At 40.6% G+C, this 15611-nt stretch overlaps 1 long non-coding RNA gene across 1 annotated transcript in view; it reads left to right on the forward strand.

Annotated features, from left to right (window-relative positions):
- Window positions 1–5132, forward strand: part of LOC147006048 (uncharacterized) — a 54473-nt gene extending 49341 nt beyond the window's left edge. Inside the window, exon 3 of the long non-coding RNA XR_015047316.1 lies at window positions 4448–5132. This is a non-coding gene — a long non-coding RNA (uncharacterized LOC147006048). The remainder of the gene's footprint in view (window positions 1–4447) is intronic.
- Window positions 5133–15611: the final 10479 nt, after the last annotated feature.

Here is a 15611-nt window from a genome sequence, read left to right on the forward strand (position 1 = left end):
GAAGTATGTATGAGAACTATGGACTATCCTTGTTTTGCAACTCTAATTGGCACAGAGGAGGTTCTGGGACAATTTAGGAATTATACATATCTATACATATTCATGCCATTTTGGTCAAAGAGACAGGCCTTTCTCTTTTTTTTTCTTTCTTTTCTTTTTCTTCTTTTTGATATTTCCCCTCAATTCATTAAAAAAAGTTAAGTTTTCTTTTCTATACTTTCTGGGTTTTTGTTGTTGTTGTTGTTGTTTCAAACAGGGTTTCTCTGTATAGCCCTGGCTGTCCTGGAACTCACTCTGTGAACCAGGCTGGCCTTGAACTCAGAAATTTGCCTGCCTTTGCCTCCCAAGTGCTGGGATTAAAGGTGTGTGTCACCACACCTGGCTCTGTTTTTTGTTTGTTTGTTTGTTTATTTGTTTTTTAAGATTTATTTTTATTGTGATCTATGTGTATGTGTTTATCGGTTTGAACATATGCTATGTGTGTAAACGTGTCTGAAGAAGCCAGAGCCCCAACCTGGAGTTATGGCCACTGTAGGTACTGATACTAAACTCAGGTCCTCAATAACACAAGTAAGTACTGTTAACTGCTGAGCCATCTCTCCAGCAACACTTTACATTAAAACAGCAGCAGTAACAGCAAAGCCAGTCTTCTCTTTCATCCTCCTGCTATTGATAGTTTTCCTACCTCTTATTACCAAGTCATGTATGTTTTCATCAGAACTGTGCACTTGGTATAGGATATATGTTAGATTAGATTTGCTTACTCACATTTTAGAAAGTGATCATTGTTTAGCAATGGCAGGAATGTAGCAAGAACATATGCTCCCAACATAGTCAGTTCACTACCAGAGTGGAATAATTCTACTGTGAAATGTGATCTGTTCAGAACCACATAGCCTTTAAACCCTCAAGAGCACACGTGTGTCCTCCCTCGAAATGCCAATAGGCTTAGAATGTCAGCCACGGAATAGATGGAGCTTTTACACCAGGAAACAGAATGCCAGGGCACTTTATTTCTGTATGTTATTAAGTCTGTATGACCTATTCCTGTAGTTGAAGGAGTGTTGGAGGTCCCATCTTTCATGCACAATGGGAAGGCACTCGGGACGCTCTGGTCATTTAGTGTGTTAACACAGCATTACTGGTAACACGGAAGAAAGGATTAAAAACACAGCCTGCTTCCTCTAGGAACTAGGGTGCATGATGGGCATGAGTCCGGGCTAAACGTCTGCCCAAGCTCCTTTGAAAGGCTTCAAAGTTAACAACATCTTATTGCTTGTTGGTTTTAGAATGGACCCTAATACAAGGCACAGGTCAACATTTTTCTCTGCCAGAATATATTATTTGCCAGCTGGAAGATATGTCTTTACAAAACAAGACAAAACATGAAACAAAACAAACAAAAACAACTGCACTGAAGAACAAGTGAGCTAAATCTAATCTCATATCCATAATTTTTAATGTGGTGTAATTTTTCTAATGATGATAAATCTACCATTCAAAATTAGTTCCTGATACAAGAGTCACTTTGTTCAAAGGAAGTGAAGGTATTAATACTTCAGTAGAAATGTATTTTGAAATATTCTTTCTGGAAAATGGTTTGTAATATGTATTCCTGAAAGATGCTTGCTGTTCTCTTCCCCAGACAAGATGGTCATCTTGTTTTTCTCTTTTGAAAATTTAAATAATATAGAAAAATATTAAAAACAAATTTAATTCTGATTTTCCCCGCTAAAGCTAACATTTCAGCAAACATACTTTCTATGCATATATCTTATGCATGCTATGTGTAAATTTTTGTTTACATATAATACACACATATGTAATTTTAAATGTAGACAATATTATACCTTTTCGTAATTTTGCCTTTTCACTCAGGCATCTGCAATGGAAACTTTCCTTAATAAATACCAAGTTTTGTTTAACAGTCACAGAAGCAGCCCAGTGTGTATATGCAAACTGGGACTTTAATTCATCCTCGGCTAGCAGATATTAAATCGTTTCTAGCTTGGTGTTGTGCGAGCAAGGCTTGACCTAGTGTTCCTGTAGGCCTCTTTTCCTTGGGAGCTCACCCATAAAGTAGAAGAATTGGAGAAATCTGATCCCTGAAACAAAGAGGGAAAAGAGCCATGTTGACCACTGCCGACATTTGGGAGCATAGAAGCGGGTTTTCCAGTAGACTGCTTGAAAGTCTCCACATATTCAAAATCAATGTAATGGTGCCTTAATTCTGGCAAACATATGCCAGACATTCTTATGAGCAGAAGAAACTAGCTGTGCTGGTAACAGTAACGTAGGCAAGGCTGATTTTTTTCAACTATTTGCTAAGATGTGGGAAAAACCCCTTCTTACCCCTATGCCCCCATACACACAACATTTGGGGTACACTTGAACTGAAGCACTCGTTTAATTTGATTTTAATGTGTCTTTTCTACTAAACTATTAGCTTTCTGAGGGCAGGAACTGTGATGCAATTTGAAGGATCCTTAGGACTGTTTGTCCTTTAATACCCTGAGGTAGTTTCTCATTTGCTTTGCCCCCTAGTTAGCAGCTACCATCTCCCTCTTTTTCCTTAGTGGTTGAAATATAAGTGTAATATTTGCCCAGGGCAAACAAAGTTGGAGTTTGGGAGGAGCATTGTGTAATGGATTTTAAATTATTCTGATTTAACTCTTGGCTTTTCACGACCCAGGAGAAATCCTCTAATTCTTCTGAGCCCCAATTCCCTCCGCTACAAGGTGGAGACAATAGAGTCTACTTTAGAAAGTGCTCACATTGAAGGAGCTTGTGTTTTAAGGACATTAACAAGATACCTACTGCCATGCTTAATAAATGGTAGCTACACAGTAATATCTTTTCAAAGGTACAAGTTATCCACATTTATATATGTATATGTCAATGACTATGTCTTGCCTTCTGCTCTAGTGAGCATAGCTAGTAGATTGAAAGCGACACAAAACTAAAAGGCAATAGAGATTAGGAGCCAACACACTCAATAAAATCAATTTGGAACATAGGTTGATGGAGGAAAACTAGGTTTTTAATGTTCTCAAACCTGAAAGAGGTGTCTGGAGTATTGAAATGGGGGAAACAGAATTGGATTAGGTAATTGGAATCATAAGAGCCTTTTATTAGGGTGAAAAAAATTAGGTAGTCTGTAACATAAAGGGTATCTTTATACAACCCCAAGGAATAAAACCAAAAGCTATAAATGTAAAAAGTGACCGATAGAAACATTTGCTCTTTTGCAACTAACAATCAACCTGTTAGAATGACAGACTGCTTGAGGCTTCTGCACCAGGCTTCACTTTCTGCATACCAGCTAAGGTATGAGCTTATTTTCCACCCGACAGTCAGTCTTGAAGACACAGGAATGCCTTGTGGTCCTGGTCACTAAGTTTGGATGAGGTTTCTGCATTAATCTGCTGCTGGGGAGGGCACAAGGAAGCAGTGTCACCGTGGAGCGTAATACCAATGTTTGTTCCCCTCCACCCGAGGTGCAGTAATAGCAAGCCATTTATACACAGGACTGCCCTTCTGAAAACAGGTAGAACAAAGGACATCCACACGGAAGAAGCACTTTCAGTTCTTAGTCAAAGATAGCTTCCCTTGAAAGCTAGAGTGTTTTTAAAAGATGAGAAAATGTATGCTCTTTTGGACCACTGGAATCTCATGCAAGGAAGCACAATCCATCTTCCCTTGCCTGCAAGGGAGCCGGATCCTGATTTATTTTTTGTTCACGATTCAGCAGAAATACAATGCTCCATTTCATAGAGGCTTATTACGACACAATAACAGCACTATAATTTCCGTCTCGATGAAGGGCTTCCCTTGGCTTTAGGCCGGCTGATCTCACTGTCCGTTAGCGAGCCTGCTGCTTTGGACACAGGGGAATACCTTCATGTGTGTGCATTCTGTGTTCTTTTAACGAGTGTTTTATAAATGGTTTAACAGCTGTTATTTACTGAGGTGTTTGGTGTTTGCATATAGTCAGACTTTTGCCTGGTGGGGAGATTTAGATAGTCTGTAAGCCACCGTGAGTGAGGGTGCCGCTCACTTCTGTTTAGTGCACAGGAGACCTTTTGACTCCTTTGTCTCAGGAAACCTATAATTGTAAAATTCCTCCTTGATATTATCATTCACACAGGCCCAGACCTAAATACCTAAATAACTCTCTCTTTCTCTCTCTCTCTCTCTCTCTCTCTCTCTCTCTCTCTCTCTCTCTTCTTCTCCTTCTCCTTCTCCTTCTCCTTCTCCTTCTCCTTCTCCTTCTCCTTCTCCTTCTCCTTCTCCTTCTTCTTCTTTCTTCTTTCTTCGGCCATTCTTGATGTTGCTTGGAAATTATAGTCAGTTAAGTAAATGTTTTCTGGAAATGGCTCTAAAGCTAGGAACACTGCTTATTTTTGTCTATTTTAACAAGTTTTCTTTTCTTTTCTTTTTTTCCCAGAAGCCTTTGGACTCAATGCCCCACGGCTATCTCTCAGCACCAGGGACCTTTGCTCCAGGACAGTATAAACGTTTCGTAATTCTTGCTTCCTGAAGGGCAACAACCTGAACTCTCACACGTAATCCTCCCCTCTCCTGTGGACGGGCTTGGCTGAGGTGTGCTGCCTTTCTGCAGTGCCAAAGGGGACGTGTCAGAGAAGGGATGACTCCCAGTGCCAGTAATAAACAGCTTGGCGGCAGCCTTCTCTCCAACAGCAAAGCCAAGCTTAGCAGTTAAGTCAGCTCTTTCTCCCTCCGTAGTCTGAGCTGACGAGCTACTGATTCCACTTTCCTCTTTTCGATTAGAAACTGGAAGTGCCAAAGGAGAGACGAGTATTTTTCACGTTGGCTTTAAGTACAAATATTCAGTGAGTGCCCACTTCGGACCAGAGACTGTTCAAACCCCCTAAGTATTATCTTTCTTCACTCCTACATTAACTGTCAAGAAGATGAGTTTCCATCTCTATGTGAAATCAAGTCTTTAGGGAGGTTTGGAAACTTGCCTCGGGTTGCATATTAGCTGAGGCAAAGCTAGGGCATCACCCTGCTGTCAAACCCACTCTTAATGTTTCCCCTTAATTCTTAGAAAATTCAGTCAACATTTTTTGATCATCGTCACATGCCTCCCCCATCTCCTCCCAGGTCCACTCCCAACTTACTTTGAACCTAACTTTGTGTTCTCTCTCTGTCTCTCTCTCTAAAAAAAAAAAAAACCAAAAAAAAAAAAAAAACAGGTCCAATTTATGTTGTTCAAAAATTCTTGGGGGTGGGGCCTGCTTTGGATCTGGTTGATCAATCAGTGGTCACATGCTTGAAGCACCCTCCCACCTCTAATCCCCAGGAGCTATTAAAGGCTATAGCTCCATGAGACTCCAAACCTGCACCTTTAACCACTTTGCTATACTGTCTCCCCATGTTAATGCATCTTTTATCTGTATTTCCAGCACTTTGGAAGATTGAAGTAACCACAGACGCCTGCAGATAACACATTTTATAATAGTTTCTATGCTTGTCATTATCCTTACATTGTATTGTTATATTAATTACTACGTTACAAATGAAACAGCCAGGAAACCGAACTAGGTTCAAGCAAATTGAAGGATTCTGATCTCTAAAATCCCATCGTAACTACAGCCTTCTGCAGCTTTGTGTCTGCTCCTGGTTCTCTAAAGCAGTCTTTTGTTTTGCACGAACACTTGCTATGGAGAAATATCAGCTGCAGGGAACAATTCACAACGGTACCTACTACCCACTCTCCTTCCTTCCCCACAACCTCCGGTCCTGGCAAGTGCTGTTATTTTGAATGAATTTGATTGAAAGAGACAGGAAACCCACATTTATTTATTTTTTCTAAAATTTATGAAACAAAGCATGTTTAAGAAACCTGGAGTTATTTTTGGTTTCCGACATCAACCTTCAGAGGAAAGAAAACAGTGCTGCCATAATTGAAAAAGAGGTAGAGGGCTCAGGGACACTTAGCAATGTCAAGCATCAGTGCCATTGTCTTCAGTATGGGGCGTTCTAAGGCATTGAAAACACCAGCCAACGGGAATTTCCAAGATTGTGTAATTCTCTAACGGAGCCGCTCTAAGTTTCTTTGACTGCTCACGTTTGACCATTGCGTCTGGGATGCAGGACCCATCCTTAGGCTAAGCTTTCTCTTTCCCATCCTCTGCATGGTGACTCCTCTGTATCCTCAGATAATGATTTCTCTCTAGGTGCTAGGTCTTCCATTGCAGCACATAGCTTCCTGTTAGAGGTTGTCCGTATTCTGAGTTCGCAGCACTCTCCAGTTCTGTATTATTGGTGATACAAATAAAAAAGCTTAAAGACATCAAAATGACACCACCATCTCTGCTTCATGAAACATCTAATGATGTTCACAGAAGTAATTCCAGCAAGAGCATACATAGCATATGCCTGTCTAGGTTTGAGGGCAAGGTGAAGGCGTGTGTCCCCTTCGCCTTGTCTAATGGATTCATGGAATGATGTGCTCATGGGTTTCAGTATTTCTTTGTTGTCGGCCTGCTGTTTTATTCATTGCAAAGTGAATCAATGTACTTCCCTGTAACAGTACATAGACTCATTTAAATGTGGTCTGCATCCAAGGGAAGCAAGAAGGTATACTAGGTGATGGTACAGGGGTGGGGAGCATTATCGTAGCCCCTATAGAGTACTACAAGAACTTGGCTTCTAATATGAATAAAAGGAATCCACTGAGGAATCTGAGCAGGCTTTTAAAAGATAATTAATTAATTTATTCATGTTACAACCCAATCTCAGCTCTTCCTCTGTTCCCAGGACCTCCCCATGAACGTCTCCCCCTATTCCACTTTCCCCCTCTCTCTTGAGAAAGGGAAGCCCCCTCTGGGTACACCCCCACTAGCCCCCACCACCAATGATGGGGATCTATATGAAGACCAAGCTACTCATCTGCTACATATGTGGAGGGGGTCTAGACTCAACCGTGCTCACTCTTTGGTTGGTGATTCAGTCTATGGGAGCACCCAAGGGTCCATGTTAATTGACTCTGTTGGTCTTCCTGTGGAGTCTATGTCCTCTTCAGGCCCCTCAATCCTTCTCCCAACTCTTCCATAAGACTCTCTGAGCTCCATCTAATGTTTGGCTGTGGATCTCTGCCTCTCTTTCCACTGGCTTCTGGGTGGAGCCTCTCAGAGGATAGTAATGGTAGGTTTCTGTCTGCAAGTATAACAGTGTATCATTAGTAAGTAGTGTCAGGGATTGGTTCTTGCCCACAAGATGGGTCTCAAATTGGACCAGTCATTGGTTAGCCATTCCCTCAATCTCTGCTCTTTGTCCCTGTATATTTTATAGGCAGGACACATTTTGGGTGGAAGGTTTTATGGGTAGGTTGCTGTCCTTATTCCTCCACTGGGAGACCTGCCTAGCTATAGGGAGTGGCCACTTCAGGATCCATATCCCCTACTGCTAGGAGTCTCAGCTAGAGTAGCCCCCATAGCCTCTCTGGGGCCTCCTCCCATCCTAGGTCTCTGAGATGTCCTAGAGATTGCCCACCCTCCACCATTCTCCATTTTCTCTCCCTACTTATGACCCACCCCCACTACCTTCCCCATTCTCCCTTCCACCCAGTTCCCTCCTTTCATAGACCTCCGATATCTATTTTGTTTTCCCTTCTGAGAAAGATTTAACCATCTTCTTTTGGGTCCTCCTTGTAATTTGGCTTCTTTGGGTCTGTTGATTATAATGTGGTTATTCTGTACTTTATTGCTAATATCTACTTTTAAGTGAGTGCATACCATGCATGTTCTTTTGTGTTACCTCACTCAGGATGATATTTACTAGTTCCGTCCATTTGCCTGTGAAATTCATGATGTCTTTGTTTTTACTGGCTGAGTAGTATTCTATTATGTAAATGTCCTTTGAGTTTTTTGTTTGTTTGTTTTTCAAGACAGGTTTTCTCTGTGTAGCTCTGGTTGTCCTGGAACTCACTCTGTAGACCAGGCTGGCCTCAAACTCAGAACTCCACCTGCCTCTGCCTCCCAAGTGCTTAGATTAAAGGTGTGCGCCACCACTGCCCTGCTGATATTTTCTTTATTTACATTTCAAATTTTATCCTCTTTCCCAGTTTTCACCCTCCTGGAAATCCCCTATCTCATCCTCCCTCCCTCCCCTTGCTTCGCTGAGGGTATTCCTCCACCCACCCACTCAACAACCCACTCCCACTTCCCCACCCTCGGTTCCTCTACACTGGGGCATCTATAGAGCCTTCATAGGACGAAGGACCTCTCCTCCCATTGATGCCTGACAAGGCCATCCTCTGCTATATATGCAGCTGGAGCCATGTGTACTCTGTTGATAGCTTAGTCCCTGGGAGGCCTCGGGGGTCTGGTTGGTTGATGTTGTTGTTCTTCCTATGGGGTTGCAAACTCCTTCAATCCTTTCTCTAACTCCTCTATTGGGGACCTTTTGCTGAGTCCAATGGTTGGCTGTGAACATCCACCTCTGTATTTGTAAAGCTCTAGAAGGGCCTCTCAGAAGACAGCCATATCAGGTTCCTTTCAGCATGCACTTGTTGGCATCCACAATAGTGTCTGGGTTTGGTAACTGTATATGGAATGTATCCCCAGGTAGGACAGTCTTTGGATGGCCTTTCCTTCAGTTTCTGCTCTACACTTTATTTCCATATTTACTCCTGATGAGTATTTTGTTCGGTCCAAGAAGGACCGAAGCACCCACACTTTGGTCTTCCTTCTTCTTGAGCTTCATGCGGTCTGTGAATTTTATCTTGGGTATTTGGAGCTTTATGTACCCTATTTTTTAATTGGGTTATTTAGATTGTTGGTGTCTAACTTCTTGAGTTCTTTAAATATTTTGGATATTAGACTCATGTCTAATGTAGGGTTAATGAAGAACCTTTTCCAATCTGTAGGCTGTCACTTTGTCCTAATGATGGTGTACTTTGACTTTTTAGTTTTATGAGATCCCATTTATTAATTCTTGACCTTAGTGCCTGAGCCATTGACGTTCCATTCAGGAAGTTGTGTCCTGTACTGATGAGTTTAAGGCTATTCCCCACTTTCTGTTCTAGTAGATTTAGCAAATCTGGTTTTACATTGAGGTCTTTAATCCACTTGGACTTCAGTTTCTTGCAGGGTGATAAATATGGATCTATTTGCAATCATCTACATGCAGATATCCAGTTAGACTTGCACCATTTGCTGAAGATGCTCTCCTTTTTCCATTGTATGGATTGGCTTCTTTATCAAAAGTCAGGTGTCCATAGGTGTGTGGGTTAATTTGTGAGTCTTCGATTCTATTCCATTGATCCATTCGATTCCATTGATCTGTTTCTATACCAACACCATGCAGTTTTTATTACTATTGCTCAGTAGTGCAGCTTGAAGTCAAGGATAGTGATACCTCCAGAAGTTCTTTTATTGTTCAGGATTGTTTTAGCTATCCTGAGGGTTTTTTTTTTTTTAATTTCCATATGAAGTTGAGAATTGTTCTTTCAAGATCTGTAAAGAATTGTGTTGGAATTTTGATGGGGATTGCACTGAGTCTGTAGATTGCTTTTGCCTAAGGATCCATGAGCATGGGATCCTCAGTTTCTTTCTTCAGAGACTTGAAGTTCTTGCCAGACAGGTCTTTCACTTGCTTGGCTAGAGTTACACCATGGTAATTTATATTATTTGTGGCTATTGTGAAGGGTACTGTCTCTCCAACTTCTTTCCCAGCCTGTTTATCGCTTGTGTAGAGGAGGACTATTGATTTCTTTGAGTTAATTTTGTGTCCAGCAACTTTGCTGAAGATGTTTATGAGCTGTAGGTGTTTGTTGGTAGAAATTTTGGGGTCACTTATGTATACTACCTTATGATTTTTAAATAGTGATACTTTGACTTCTTCCTTTTTAATTCATATCCCATTGATATCCTTTAGTAACTTTAAGTACTTTATTGAAGAGAAAGGGGGAGAATGGTCAGTCTTGTCTTGTCTCCAATTTTAGTGAAAATACTTTTAATTTTTCTCCACTTAATTTGATGTTGGGTATTGGCTTGCTGTATATTGCCTTTATTGTGTTTAGGTATGCCTCTTATATCCCTGCTTTCTTCAAGTCTTTAGTCATGAAGGGGTGTTGGATTTTTGTCAAATGCTTTTTTTTAGCATCTAGTGAGATGATCATATGGTTTTTGTCTTTTAGTTTGTTTATATGGTAGATTATGTTAATGGATTTTTGTATATTGAATCACCCCTGCATCCCTGGGAATGCAGCCTACTTGATCATGGTGGATGATTTCTTTGATGTGTTCTTAGATTTGGTTTGCCAGTATTTTATTAAGTATTTTTTGCATCAATGCTAATAAAGGAAATTGGTCTGAAATTGTCTTTCTTTGTTGAGTTTTTGTGTGGTTTAATTATCAGGGTGACTGTGGCCTCATAGAATGAGTTTGGTTATGTTCTTTATGTTGTTTTTTTTTTTTTTTGTGGGATAGTTTGAAGAGTATTGGCATTAGCTCTTCTTTGAAAGTCTGGTAGAATTTTGCATTAAAACCTTCTGGCCCAGGGCTTCTTTTAGTTGGGAGACTTTTAATGACTGCTTCTATGTTTTTTAGGGGTTATAGGACTATTCAGGTAGTTTACCCAATCTTGATTTTGCTTTGGTAATTGGTATCTGCCTAGAAAACCATCCATTTCATTTGGATTTTCCAATTTTGTGGAGTACAGGCTTTTGAAGTAAGATCTAGTCTTTGAATTTCCTCAGTGTCCATTATGTCTGTCTCCCTTTTCGTTTCTGATTTTATTAATTTGAATACTGTCTCTCTGTCTTTTAGTTAGCTTGACTAAGGGTTTGTCTATTTTGTTGATTTTCTCAAAGAACCAGCTTTTGTTGATTCTTTATATTAGTGTCTGTCTGTCTGTCTCTCTCTAATTAATTGATTTCAGCCCTGAGTTTGATTATTTCCTGTCACCTACTCCTCCTGGGTATATTTGCTTCCTTTTTTTCTAGAGCTTTCAGACGTAATGAACTTTTAATTAATTAGTATGAAAACCCTCCAATTTCTTTGTGAGGGCACTTAGTGCTATGAACTTTCCTCTTAGCACTGCTTTCACAGTGTCTCATAAGTTTGTCTATTGTACTTTCGTTTCACTGAATTTTAGAAAGTCTTAAATTTCTTTCTTTATTTCTTCCCTAATCATTGAGTAGAGAGCCATTCAGTTTCCTCAAATATGTAGGTTTTCTGTTATTTCTGTTGTTGAAGTCCAGCTTTAATCCATGGTGATCTGATAAGATCCATGGGGTTATTTCAATCTTCTTGTATCTGTTGAGACTTGCTTTGTGACTGATTATGTGGACAATTTTGGAGAAGGTTCCCTAAGGTGCTGAGAAGAAGGTATGTTCATTGTTATTTGGGTGAAATGTTCTATAGATATAATGTTAGGTTCATTTGAATCATAACCTCTGTTAGTTTCGTTATTTCTCTGTTTAGTTTCTGTCTTGATGACATGTCCAATGGTAAGAGTGGGGTGTTGAGGTCTCCCACTATTAATGTGTGGTGTTCAATGTGTGATTTAAGCTTTAGTCATGATCCTTTTATAAATGTGAGTGTTCTTGCATTTGGGGCATAGATGTTCAGAATTGAGATGACCTCTTAGTGGATTTTTCCTTTGATAAGTATGAAGTGTACTTCCCCATCTCTTTTGATTGCTTTTGGTTGAAAGTCTATTTTATTAGTTATTAGAATGACTAATCCAGCTTGTTTCTTGGGTCTCTTTGTTTGAAAACCTTTTTTCCAGCCTTTATGCTGAGACAGTGACTATTTTTGTTGTTGAGATGTGTTTCTTGTATAGAGCAGAATGATGGATTCTGTTTATGCATCCATTCTGTTAGCCTTTGTCTTTTTAGTTGGGAATTGAGTCTATTGATGTTAAGAGATGTTAATGACCAATGATTGTTACTTCCTGATTTTGTGATATTGGTGGTGTTGTGTGTGTGTGAGAGAGTGTGTGTTTTTCTTCTATTGGGTTTAATTGTGTGAATTATTTATTTCTTGTGTTTTCTTGAGTGTAGTTACCTTCATTGGGTTGGAGTTTTCCTTTTAGTAATCTCTGTAGGGCTGGGTTAGTGGGAAGGTATTGTTTAAATTTGGTTTTGTTGTGGAATATCTTGATTTCTCCACCTATGGTGACTGAAAAATTTGCTGGGTTTAGTAGTCTGTGCTGACATCTGTGTTCTCTTAGGGTTTGCAAGACCTCTGCCCAGGCCCTTCTTGCTTTTAGAGTCTCAGGTGATAAATTGGGTATAAATTTGATAGGTCTGCCTTTATATGTTACTTGGACTTTTCCCCTTGCTGCTTTTAAAATTCTTTCTTTGTTCTGTATATTTAGTGTTTTGATTAGTGGTGGGAGGATTTTCTTTCTTGGTCCAATCCGTTTGGTGTTCTGCATACTTCTTGTACCTTTATAGGCATCTCTTTCTTTAGGTTAGGATAATTTTCTTCTATGATTTTGTTGAAAATGTTTTCTTGGCCTTTGAGCTGCAAATATTCTCCTTCTTCTATTCCTGTTATTCTTAGGTTTGGTCTTTTCATACTGTCCCAAATTTTCTGGATGTTCTATGTCATGAAATTTTCAGATTTTGCATTTTCTTTGACTGACATATTAATTTCTTCTATTGTATCTTTTATACTTGAGATTCTCTATCGCCTGTATTCTGTTCGTGATACTTATGCCTTTATCTCCTGCTCTCTTTCCTAGGTTTTCTATCTCCAGATTGCCTCATGTTGTGTTTTCTTTATTGCTTCTATTTCCCTTTTCAGGTTGTGGACAGTTTTATTCATATTCTTCACCTGTTTGATTGTATTTTTCTGTATCTTTTCATTTAGTTGCTTACTTTTTAATGCTTCTACCTGTTTGAATGTATTTTCCTGTATTTCCTTAAGGGATTTACTCATGTCCTCTTTAAAGACTTCTGTCATCTTTATAAAATTAGATTTAAGATCTTCTTCTTGTACTTGTTTCATTAGAGTATTCAGGGTTTGTTGTAGGAGGACAGCTGGACTCTGGTGATGTCATAGTCCCCTGGGTCTTATTGATAGTGTTCTGAAGCTGTCCTTTAGGGATCTGGTTTTCCCTGGTGTTGGCTAGATGATCCTGATGAGAGAAGGATTTCTCAGGAAGTTGAGGGGAGGGACTATGGGGCAGACAATGGAGGTCATAGTACCTGACTCTGATGGCTGTGCCTCAGGCAGACCCTTGCTCTGCAGGCTGTGTCCCAGGTAGACCCAACTGGGATAGTGGGCAGATCCAAGTGGGATGGGACTGGTGGAACAAGATTCCAAGTTGGTTAGTTTTGGGGGCCCCTGAAAGTTTCCACGTGGAAGCAGGACACTCCTGGGGTCTCTCAAGGCTCCTTGGAATGGAAGAGCGAGCCCAGGGCTAGGCAATGGGGCCCATGTAACTCACCTCTGCAAGGTTGTTCCAGGCAGACCACCTGAGCAGATTTTTGATAGTTGGGTTAGTATTTGGACTCTAACGCAGAAGACAAGATGAGAGGAGAATGTGTAGGAAGCTATTCTCATAGTCCAATTGCAAAAGAGTGGTGGTCTGGACCAGGATAGTAAGATGGCAATGAAGAGAAGTGGTCAGAGAATTGACATGGATTGATGCTGGACCAAATGTGGAGTGTAAAAGAAAGAGCTGAAGGGGACTGTTCTGGTGCTCCTAGATAGGCCGTCTCTTTGGGTGGGGTTTCTAGGTGAGATGCCTGGGTGGCATGGAAGCACAGGAAGAAAGGATATGTACAGAACAGAGATGCAGAAGGCTTGCTTTTCAGTGTGTGGTGACAAATTGTCTCAGTTTAACTTACTTAATGTCTGGGGCTATGATGACATTTAGGGAGCTTTAAACCAGACCATGGAATTTCCCCTGAAATCTGAAGGACAGTTCTGATGGCTGCTCCTTAAGTGAGGCATGCAGCCCGACTTTTGGCTACTTTATGGGTTTTTCTAACCAGCCTCCTCCACCCCAGTCCCTTCTAACCCCCAACGCTAGGTAGGAGAGAGAGAAGGCTAGAGGGGAAAGGGGGATTCAATCTTGTTAGACTACTTCCTGCTGATTAGAGGCATCATGTTCCTTGGGGCAAATTTGATCTTCCTTGTCAGGAAAATCTCCAACCAGCACCCAGCACCCAGCAACAGTAGGAGCAGGAGGAACAGCAGCCACCACAGCCCCTGTCAGGGCTCCAGCATTTTTATATCATCTCAGGGGTACCTAGAATTGCAAATGCTGTACACTTGCAGAAACCATCTGCAGCGAGCAAAATCACAGTCCTGCCAGAGCCTGAGGCAGTCATACTCACCTGCTGAGGACAACCTGAAGCAACCCCATATCCCACAACTGGGATTAAGGCAAAAACATATTCCCATAACATTTCTGTGTTTTTAGAGATACCAAAATTCTCACAACAGAGGAGGATACAGAGGAGAGGACAGAGAAGAAAATCAGACAAAATTGAGATCCCCTTTCAGGAGGAACAAGGCCAGTTTGAAATGTGCAAAATTTAGTGGCAGGAAATTATTTTTACTATCCTTTTGAACATGAGAATTACTTGGCTTGGTTTTAAAAAAGGGTTGTTTAGGCAGTGAGTAAGAAATATTATTTTGCACAGCAGATACTAAGCATATATAGGGACATGCTTAGTATATAAGTATACTTGAAAAGAATTTAGAAAATACAGAGCTGCAGCATATAATGAATGATTATATGTAATATACCTAACATAATAATTTATAAACATGGGGGTTAGAGATATGCTATAAAATTTTTTGGTGTCTACTTTGTGTGTATTATGTGGCTAATGTCCGTAGGAGATATAGTAAGAATAAAATACAGTTCCTATACTCTAGAGTTTATAATCAGTAAAATCGACAGCATATGGCCAGGTGTGATGGTTGGTGCATGCTTATAATTCCAGAACTTGGGAGTGGACACAAGAGGGTCAGGAATTCAAGGCCATTCTCAAGTGAATGGTAAGTTTGAGGACAGCCTGTGTTAAACCAGATCTGTCTTTTATCTTTAGCTTTTTAAAGCCAAAAACAATACTTTTATTAGTGTAGAACGATGGTGTGTATAGGTACAGAATGCAAGCACCTTTAGGACATTATTCAGAATGACTCTATTAGTGACCTTTCTGTGTTCCTGCAGCCTCTGTGCTGAACCTGCCTATCACCTTCCTGTTCTGACTCTAGGCTCACTTCTTTGCTTTGGCTCACAGAACCTTACCAAGTGTGATGCAGGCAGGGGCTTGAAAACCACATGAATTTCCTTAGCCTACTGGCATGGCTGAATCGTGTTCTCTTTTCATTTCTTTCTTGCTGTGGAACACATTTAGGCTAACTCTATGCAGATGCGTGGCAGATGTATGGAGACGATCCAAGGCCATCCTAATCCCTGACAGCCAGCTGACCCTCGAACATGTGAGATGCACACACACAAACTCAAGATCAGCAGGAGTGACACCACAAGGAACAGTGTTTTCAAGGCTACTTTGGAAGCATTACACTTGGTTTTTTTGGAGGTCAGGAAGGGAAGACACTATGTAGTACTGGGCTTGGAACAACGGTGATACCGAGAATGTATAAGAG

Source organism: Mus caroli, unplaced genomic scaffold (genome assembly GCF_978045245.1).
Source record: "Mus caroli unplaced genomic scaffold, Mus_caroli_1 scaffold_1, whole genome shotgun sequence".
Lineage (NCBI taxonomy): Eukaryota > Metazoa > Chordata > Mammalia > Rodentia > Muridae > Mus > Mus caroli.